The sequence below is a fragment of the Electrophorus electricus genome, unplaced genomic scaffold, assembly GCF_041902795.1.
Source record: "Electrophorus electricus isolate QZ-2024a unplaced genomic scaffold, ASM4190279v1 Scaffold344, whole genome shotgun sequence".
NCBI classification, from domain to species: Eukaryota; Metazoa; Chordata; class Actinopteri; order Gymnotiformes; family Gymnotidae; genus Electrophorus; species Electrophorus electricus.
Genome location: NW_027658632.1, coordinates 18,958 through 28,300, shown reverse-complemented (window position 1 = coordinate 28,300; position 9,343 = coordinate 18,958). Strand labels below are relative to the sequence as shown.

The window sequence follows — 9,343 nt, the reverse complement described above, 5'->3', positions numbered from 1 at the left end:
ACCCCTTCCTTGAAATATTTCAACATTTGCTTTTGAATTTGGGAAAAGAAAAGCATTTTATTCATTTTTACATAGCGCGCTAGGTGTTCAAATTTATATACCAGCGTCTGACGAGCTTTCGCTTTCAACGGAATAAAAAAGAAAATGGTATACATTTTGAAGCAGGAGTGAGACCTTTCTCTGGGACAGCTCATTTTTAAACAGCGTGCTGATCTCTTGCCAATAAAGTCATCAAATGAACTCTAAATTGATCAAAGGAAAATTGTAACAAATCAATAATGCCAATTGAGCAGAATGTGGACAAGAGGCAAACGTCGAAAGAATAACAAAGCAAGCTGCGGGAACTGGGCTCGTTGGTCTAGGTGTCTGATTCTTGCTTAGGGTGTGAGTGATCCCAGGTTCAACTGCTGGATGAGCTCTTTATCCGTACTTCTGATCCACAGTTGCGCTGCACCATGCTTCGTTGTCTCCTTATGAAATGAGCAAAATAAATGACTTCTTCTTCTTACGAGTGTCCAGTGAAAATGGCACTAGATTGCCCTACTAAGAGGCTTGGTATTTAAGGCTTGCGATAGTAGCTTTGGGTGCAAGAGTTATTATGTTCAACTGGCGCAAAAGCCCACCTTGACCTTGAAACTCTTCTTGCTGTGAGAGCATTTAGGATTGTGTTTAATTTTGCTGAGTGAAGTTCAACTTCAGACCAAGCAATGGTGCCCAAGTCCTTTCCTGGTGATCCAGTGTCCCACAGAGAATACCTTTAGTATAGTTTACTCTAAAATAATTGAAAGAGTGCAGTAAATCTAACAATTGCGCTACATTGGGTTTAAGAAGAAACTCTCCTGGTGCAAAATTGGCTTGTTATGTTTTTAGGAATTTACAGCGGCAACCCTCACCTTAAAGCAATGTCTACGTCTAAAGAGAAACGGGTCGCCCTAGGTCCAACTTTAAAGAATGGGGCTTTAAAAGTCGATGACCTCCCTCTGTCCAAAGGATAGGTTAAAGCCATTGAGTTTGGTGTGGCTAAGTGAAATCATTGATGCACAGGCCTCGCGGTCGTGTTTTTTTTTTTTTTTTTTTTTAAGTGCATTTTGCCCTGTCATTTCCAATGTGTATTTCAGAGGCTAAAAAACTTGAGGCCGAATGATGCAGCACCACGAAAAGCTCCGTGCACCATCTGGTCAAGGCTTAGATTAGAGCCAGCGAGTTTGGTACCGATAGGTCCAAGCACTGGTGTGCAGGCCTTAGGAGTGTTCTTTTCAAAGGCTATGTAAAGATGACATCGAAGGACTGGCTGTGACGTAACAGTCAAGTTATATTAGGCAGGCAACTAGATTCTGTAGGGCGGAAGAACTACAGGACAAGAACTGGGTTGTTCTTCATCACCTATTACAGATACACCTGCTGGTAACAATTGGGTGAAGTAAGAAAGCCGGCTACGGTGGAAACACAGCATAGCAAAGGCCTGAAATGATCATGCCTTTGATGGACAAATAAGAGAGCTCCGCACATGGAAACTCAGAGAGAGAAGAGGGCTTAGACTCCCTCCCAGATAGGAAAGGCAGTTTTGCAGGCAGACTCAAAGCTCATGAACAGCAGAGAACACTCACGTAGTCAGCAGGACTCGAACCTGCGCGGGAAAACCCAATGAATTTCTAGTCCATCGCCTTAACCTCTCGGCCATGACTACCACGTGCCGCAGGTCGATACTGCACAGCTCTGAAGCTGAAGAGCACCGACGCAACGCATGAAATGTCGAGTGAGAAAAGCTTGTCAGAAGTGGGATTCGAACCCACGCCTCTAGACGAGACTGCGACCTGAACGCAGCGCCTTGGTCCGCTCGGCCATCCTGACACGCTTCCGTGGGTGGCGGGGACCACGAGACCACGCCCCCTCTTTTTATGCAATGATGAGCGCTGCCTTTGAGCCCGAGTTGTCCATAAACTGACAGAACTCTAACATGCTACAGATCAAGAAACTTATCAACAATTCTTATCAGTGCACATGTTCTGGAAAAATCTTATGTGAGGGTAAGGCTATCATGTTATTTACATACTCCGAATATTAGCACAGAGTTACTGTGTAAGGTTCCCACAAGTGGCTATATTTCAAAACACTTTAAAACTCTTTATGACAGACGTGCGAACTTGCATAAAGCCTTTTCCTTACTCTGCAATGATGCGCCCGTGTGATGTTGAATCATTTTTGAAAACTGTCTCATTCTCACAATACAAATTCAGTGTATTGCAAGCATGCTTTGCATTGATTTTAGTGTTGAATCAAAGATGAGGAATAATACCCCTTCCTTGAAATATTTCAACATTTGCTTTTGAATTTGGGAAAAGAAAAGCATTTTATTCATTTTTACATAGCGCGCTAGGTGTTCAAATTTATATACCAGCGTCTGACGAGCTTTCGCTTTCAACGGAATAAAAAAGAAAATGGTATACATTTTGAAGCAGGAGTGAGACCTTTCTCTGGGACAGCTCATTTTTAAACAGCGTGCTGATCTCTTGCCAATAAAGTCATCAAATGAACTCTAAATTGATCAAAGGAAAATTGTAACAAATCAATAATGCCAATTGAGCAGAATGTGGACAAGAGGCAAACGTCGAAAGAATAACAAAGCAAGCTGCGGGAACTGGGCTCGTTGGTCTAGGTGTCTGATTCTTGCTTAGGGTGTGAGTGATCCCAGGTTCAACTGCTGGATGAGCTCTTTATCCGTACTTCTGATCCACAGTTGCGCTGCACCATGCTTCGTTGTCTCCTTATGAAATGAGCAAAATAAATGACTTCTGCTTCTTACGAGTGTCCAGTGAAAATGGCACTAGATTGCCCTACTAAGAGGCTTGGTATTTAAGGCTTGCGATAGTAGCTTTGGGTGCAAGAGTTATTATGTTCAACTGGCGCAAAAGCCCACCTTGACCTTGAAACTCTTCTTGCTGTGAGAGCATTTAGGATTGTGTTTAATTTTGCTGAGTGAAGTTCAACTTCAGACCAAGCAATGGTGCCCAAGTCCTTTCCTGGTGATCCAGTGTCCCACAGAGAATACCTTTAGTATAGTTTACTCTAAAATAATTGAAAGAGTGCAGTAAATCTAACAATTGCGCTACATTGGGTTTAAGAAGAAACTCTCCTGGTGCAAAATTGGCTTGTTATGTTTTTAGGAATTTACAGCGGCAACCCTCACCTTAAAGCAATGTCTACGTCTAAAGAGAAACGGGTCGCCCTAGGTCCAACTTTAAAGAATGGGGCTTTAAAAGTCGATGACCTCCCTCTGTCCAAAGGATAGGTTAAAGCCATTGAGTTTGGTGTGGCTAAGTGAAATCATTGATGCACAGGCCTCGCGGTCGTGTTTTTTTTTTTTTTTTTTTTTAAGTGCATTTTGCCCTGTCATTTCCAATGTGTATTTCAGAGGCTAAAAAACTTGAGGCCGAATGATGCAGCACCACGAAAAGCTCCGTGCACCATCTGGTCAAGGCTTAGATTAGAGCCAGCGAGTTTGGTACCGATAGGTCCAAGCACTGGTGTGCAGGCCTTAGGAGTGTTCTTTTCAAAGGCTATGTAAAGATGACATCGAAGGACTGGCTGTGACGTAACAGTCAAGTTATATTAGGCAGGCAACTAGATTCTGTAGGGCGGAAGAACTACAGGACAAGAACTGGGTTGTTCTTCATCACCTATTACAGATACACCTGTTGGTAACAATTGGGTGAAGTAAGAAAGCCGGCTACGGTGGAAACACAGCATAGCAAAGGCCTGAAATGATCATGCCTTTGATGGACAAATAAGAGAGCTCCGCACATGGAAACTCAGAGAGAGAAGAGGGCTTAGACTCCCTCCCAGATAGGAAAGGCAGTTTTGCAGGCAGACTCAAAGCTCATGAACAGCAGAAAACACTCACGTAGTCAGCAGGACTCGAACCTGCGCGGGAAAACCCAATGGATTTCTAGTCCATCGCCTTAACCTCTCGGCCATGACTACCACGTGCCGCAGGTCGATACTGCACAGCTCTGAAGCTGAAGAGCACCGACGCAACGCATGAAATGTCGAGTGAGAAAAGCTTGTCAGAAGTGGGATTCGAACCCACGCCTCTAGACGAGACTGCGACCTGAACGCAGCGCCTTGGTCCGCTCGGCCATCCTGACACGCTTCCGTGGGTGGCGGGGACCACGAGACCACGCCCCCTCTTTTTATGCAATGATGAGCGCTGCCTTTGAGCCCGAGTTGTCCATAAACTGACAGAACTCTAACATGCTACAGATCAAGAAACTTATCAACAATTCTTATCAGTGCACATGTTCTGGAAAAATCTTATGTGAGGGTAAGGCTATCATGTTATTTACATACTCCGAATATTAGCACAGAGTTACTGTGTAAGGTTCCCACAAGTGGCTATATTTCAAAACACTTTAAAACTCTTTATGACAGACGTGCGAACTTGCATAAAGCCTTTTCCTTACTCTGCAATGATGCGCCCGTGTGATGTTGAATCATTTTTGAAAACTGTCTCATTCTCACAATACAAATTCAGTGTATTGCAAGCATGCTTTGCATTGATTTTAGTGTTGAATCAAAGATGAGGAATAATACCCCTTCCTTGAAATATTTCAACATTTGCTTTTGAATTTGGGAAAAGAAAAGCATTTTATTCATTTTTACATAGCGCGCTAGGTGTTCAAATTTATATACCAGCGTCTGACGAGCTTTCGCTTTCAACGGAATAAAAAAGAAAATGGTATACATTTTGAAGCAGGAGTGAGACCTTTCTCTGGGACAGCTCATTTTTAAACAGCGTGCTGATCTCTTGCCAATAAAGTCATCAAATGAACTCTAAATTGATCAAAGGAAAATTGTAACAAATCAATAATGCCAATTGAGCAGAATGTGGACAAGAGGCAAACGTCGAAAGAATAACAAAGCAAGCTGCGGGAACTGGGCTCGTTGGTCTAGGTGTCTGATTCTTGCTTAGGGTGTGAGTGATCCCAGGTTCAACTGCTGGATGAGCTCTTTATCCGTACTTCTGATCCACAGTTGCGCTGCACCATGCTTCGTTGTCTCCTTATGAAATGAGCAAAATAAATGACTTCTGCTTCTTACGAGTGTCCAGTGAAAATGGCACTAGATTGCCCTACTAAGAGGCTTGGTATTTAAGGCTTGCGATAGTAGCTTTGGGTGCAAGAGTTATTATGTTCAACTGGCGCAAAAGCCCACCTTGACCTTGAAACTCTTCTTGCTGTGAGAGCATTTAGGATTGTGTTTAATTTTGCTGAGTGAAGTTCAACTTCAGACCAAGCAATGGTGCCCAAGTCCTTTCCTGGTGATCCAGTGTCCCACAGAGAATACCTTTAGTATAGTTTACTCTAAAATAATTGAAAGAGTGCAGTAAATCTAACAATTGCGCTACATTGGGTTTAAGAAGAAACTCTCCTGGTGCAAAATTGGCTTGTTATGTTTTTAGGAATTTACAGCGGCAACCCTCACCTTAAAGCAATGTCTACATCTAAAGAGAAACGGGTCGCCCTAGGTCCAACTTTAAAGAATGGGGCTTTAAAAGTCGATGACCTCCCTCTGTCCAAAGGATAGGTTAAAGCCATTGAGTTTGGTGTGGCTAAGTGAAATCATTGATGCACAGGCCTCGCGGTCGTGTTTTTTTTTTTTTTTTTTTTTTAAGTGCATTTTGCCCTGTCATTTCCAATGTGTATTTCAGAGGCTAAAAAACTTGAGGCCGAATGATGCAGCACCACGAAAAGCTCCGTGCACCATCTGGTCAAGGCTTAGATTAGAGCCAGCGAGTTTGGTACCGATAGGTCCAAGCACTGGTGTGCAGGCCTTAGGAGTGTTCTTTTCAAAGGCTATGTAAAGATGACATCGAAGGACTGGCTGTGACGTAACAGTCAAGTTATATTAGGCAGGCAACTAGATTCTGTAGGGCGGAAGAACTACAGGACAAGAACTGGGTTGTTCTTCATCACCTATTACAGATACACCTGTTGGTAACAATTGGGTGAAGTAAGAAAGCCGGCTACGGTGGAAACACAGCATAGCAAAGGCCTGAAATGATCATGCCTTTGATGGACAAATAAGAGAGCTCCGCACATGGAAACTCAGAGAGAGAAGAGGGCTTAGACTCCCTCCCAGATAGGAAAGGCAGTTTTGCAGGCAGACTCAAAGCTCATGAACAGCAGAGAACACTCACGTAGTCAGCAGGACTCGAACCTGCGCGGGAAAACCCAATGGATTTCTAGTCCATCGCCTTAACCTCTCGGCCATGACTACCACGTGCCGCAGGTCGATACTGCACAGCTCTGAAGCTGAAGAGCACCGACGCAACGCATGAAATGTCGAGTGAGAAAAGCTTGTCAGAAGTGGGATTCGAACCCACGCCTCTAGACGAGACTGCGACCTGAACGCAGCGCCTTGGTCCGCTCGGCCATCCTGACACGCTTCCGTGGGTGGCGGGGACCACGAGACCACGCCCCCTCTTTTTATGCAATGATGAGCGCTGCCTTTGAGCCCGAGTTGTCCATAAACTGACAGAACTCTAACATGCTACAGATCAAGAAACTTATCAACAATTCTTATCAGTGCACATGTTCTGGAAAAATCTTATGTGAGGGTAAGGCTATCATGTTATTTACATACTCCGAATATTAGCACAGAGTTACTGTGTAAGGTTCCCACAAGTGGCTATATTTCAAAACACTTTAAAACTCTTTATGACAGACGTGCGAACTTGCATAAAGCCTTTTCCTTACTCTGCAATGATGCGCCCGTGTGATGTTGAATCATTTTTGAAAACTGTCTCATTCTCACAATACAAATTCAGTGTATTGCAAGCATGCTTTGCATTGATTTTAGTGTTGAATCAAAGATGAGGAATAATACCCCTTCCTTGAAATATTTCAACATTTGCTTTTGAATTTGGGAAAAGAAAAGCATTTTATTCATTTTTACATAGCGCGCTAGGTGTTCAAATTTATATACCAGCGTCTGACGAGCTTTCGCTTTCAACGGAATAAAAAAGAAAATGGTATACATTTTGAAGCAGGAGTGAGACCTTTCTCTGGGACAGCTCATTTTTAAACAGCGTGCTGATCTCTTGCCAATAAAGTCATCAAATGAACTCTAAATTGATCAAAGGAAAATTGTAACAAATCAATAATGCCAATTGAGCAGAATGTGGACAAGAGGCAAACGTCGAAAGAATAACAAAGCAAGCTGCGGGAACTGGGCTCGTTGGTCTAGGTGTCTGATTCTTGCTTAGGGTGTGAGTGATCCCAGGTTCAACTGCTGGATGAGCTCTTTATCCGTACTTCTGATCCACAGTTGCGCTGCACCATGCTTCGTTGTCTCCTTATGAAATGAGCAAAATAAATGACTTCTGCTTCTTACGAGTGTCCAGTGAAAATGGCACTAGATTGCCCTACTAAGAGGCTTGGTATTTAAGGCTTGCGATAGTAGCTTTGGGTGCAAGAGTTATTATGTTCAACTGGCGCAAAAGCCCACCTTGACCTTGAAACTCTTCTTGCTGTGAGAGCATTTAGGATTGTGTTTAATTTTGCTGAGTGAAGTTCAACTTCAGACCAAGCAATGGTGCCCAAGTCCTTTCCTGGTGATCCAGTGTCCCACAGAGAATACCTTTAGTATAGTTTACTCTAAAATAATTGAAAGAGTGCAGTAAATCTAACAATTGCGCTACATTGGGTTTAAGAAGAAACTCTCCTGGTGCAAAATTGGCTTGTTATGTTTTTAGGAATTTACAGCGGCAACCCTCACCTTAAAGCAATGTCTACGTCTAAAGAGAAACGGGTCGCCCTAGGTCCAACTTTAAAGAATGGGGCTTTAAAAGTCGATGACCTCCCTCTGTCCAAAGGATAGGTTAAAGCCATTGAGTTTGGTGTGGCTAAGTGAAATCATTGATGCACAGGCCTCGCGGTCGTGTTTTTTTTTTTTTTTTTTTTTAAGTGCATTTTGCCCTGTCATTTCCAATGTGTATTTCAGAGGCTAAAAAACTTGAGGCCGAATGATGCAGCACCACGAAAAGCTCCGTGCACCATCTGGTCAAGGCTTAGATTAGAGCCAGCGAGTTTGGTACCGATAGGTCCAAGCACTGGTGTGCAGGCCTTAGGAGTGTTCTTTTCAAAGGCTATGTAAAGATGACATCGAAGGACTGGCTGTGACGTAACAGTCAAGTTATATTAGGCAGGCAACTAGATTCTGTAGGGCGGAAGAACTACAGGACAAGAACTGGGTTGTTCTTCATCACCTATTACAGATACACCTGTTGGTAACAATTGGGTGAAGTAAGAAAGCCGGCTACGGTGGAAACACAGCATAGCAAAGGCCTGAAATGATCATGCCTTTGATGGACAAATAAGAGAGCTCCGCACATGGAAACTCAGAGAGAGAAGAGGGCTTAGACTCCCTCCCAGATAGGAAAGGCAGTTTTGCAGGCAGACTCAAAGCTCATGAACAGCAGAGAACACTCACGTAGTCAGCAGGACTCGAACCTGCGCGGGAAAACCCAATGGATTTCTAGTCCATCGCCTTAACCTCTCGGCCATGACTACCACGTGCCGCAGGTCGATACTGCACAGCTCTGAAGCTGAAGAGCACCGACGCAACGCATGAAATGTCGAGTGAGAAAAGCTTGTCAGAAGTGGGATTCGAACCCACGCCTCTAGACGAGACTGCGACCTGAACGCAGCGCCTTGGTCCGCTCGGCCATCCTGACACGCTTCCGTGGGTGGCGGGGACCACGAGACCACGCCCCCTCTTTTTATGCAATGATGAGCGCTGCCTTTGAGCCCGAGTTGTCCATAAACTGACAGAACTCTAACATGCTACAGATCAAGAAACTTATCAACAATTCTTATCAGTGCACATGTTCTGGAAAAATCTTATGTGAGGGTAAGGCTATCATGTTATTTACATACTCCGAATATTAGCACAGAGTTACTGTGTAAGGTTCCCACAAGTGGCTATATTTCAAAACACTTTAAAACTCTTTATGACAGACGTGCGAACTTGCATAAAGCCTTTTCCTTACTCTGCAATGATGCGCCCGTGTGATGTTGAATCATTTTTGAAAACTGTCTCATTCTCACAATACAAATTCAGTGTATTGCAAGCATGCTTTGCATTGATTTTAGTGTTGAATCAAAGATGAGGAATAATACCCCTTCCTTGAAATATTTCAACATTTGCTTTTGAATTTGGGAAAAGAAAAGCATTTTATTCATTTTTACATAGCGCGCTAGGTGTTCAAATTTATATACCAGCGTCTGACGAGCTTTCGCTTTCAACGGAATAAAAAAGAAAATGGTATACATTTTGAAGCAGG

General features: G+C 43.5%; 8 non-coding genes across 8 annotated transcripts; all 8 read right to left on the bottom strand.

Annotated features, from left to right (window-relative positions):
- Nucleotides 1-1,606: 1,606 nt before the first annotated feature.
- On the bottom strand, nucleotides 1,607-1,687 carry trnas-aga (transfer RNA serine (anticodon AGA)). The gene has a single exon. It is a non-coding gene; the product is annotated as a tRNA-Ser (tRNA).
- An 81-nt stretch (nucleotides 1,688-1,768) lies between these two features.
- On the bottom strand, nucleotides 1,769-1,851 carry trnal-cag (transfer RNA leucine (anticodon CAG)). The gene has a single exon. It is a non-coding gene; the product is annotated as a tRNA-Leu (tRNA).
- A 2,049-nt stretch (nucleotides 1,852-3,900) lies between these two features.
- trnas-aga (transfer RNA serine (anticodon AGA)) lies at nucleotides 3,901-3,981 on the bottom strand. The gene has a single exon. It is a non-coding gene; the product is annotated as a tRNA-Ser (tRNA).
- Nucleotides 3,982-4,062: 81 nt separating this feature from the next.
- trnal-cag (transfer RNA leucine (anticodon CAG)) lies at nucleotides 4,063-4,145 on the bottom strand. Its single transcript has one exon. It is a non-coding gene; the product is annotated as a tRNA-Leu (tRNA).
- A 2,050-nt stretch (nucleotides 4,146-6,195) lies between these two features.
- Nucleotides 6,196-6,276, bottom strand: trnas-aga (transfer RNA serine (anticodon AGA)). Its single transcript has one exon. It is a non-coding gene; the product is annotated as a tRNA-Ser (tRNA).
- An 81-nt stretch (nucleotides 6,277-6,357) lies between these two features.
- Nucleotides 6,358-6,440, bottom strand: trnal-cag (transfer RNA leucine (anticodon CAG)). Its single transcript has one exon. It is a non-coding gene; the product is annotated as a tRNA-Leu (tRNA).
- Nucleotides 6,441-8,489: 2,049 nt separating this feature from the next.
- Nucleotides 8,490-8,570, bottom strand: trnas-aga (transfer RNA serine (anticodon AGA)). The gene has a single exon. It is a non-coding gene; the product is annotated as a tRNA-Ser (tRNA).
- Nucleotides 8,571-8,651: 81 nt separating this feature from the next.
- Nucleotides 8,652-8,734, bottom strand: trnal-cag (transfer RNA leucine (anticodon CAG)). The gene has a single exon. It is a non-coding gene; the product is annotated as a tRNA-Leu (tRNA).
- Nucleotides 8,735-9,343: the final 609 nt, after the last annotated feature.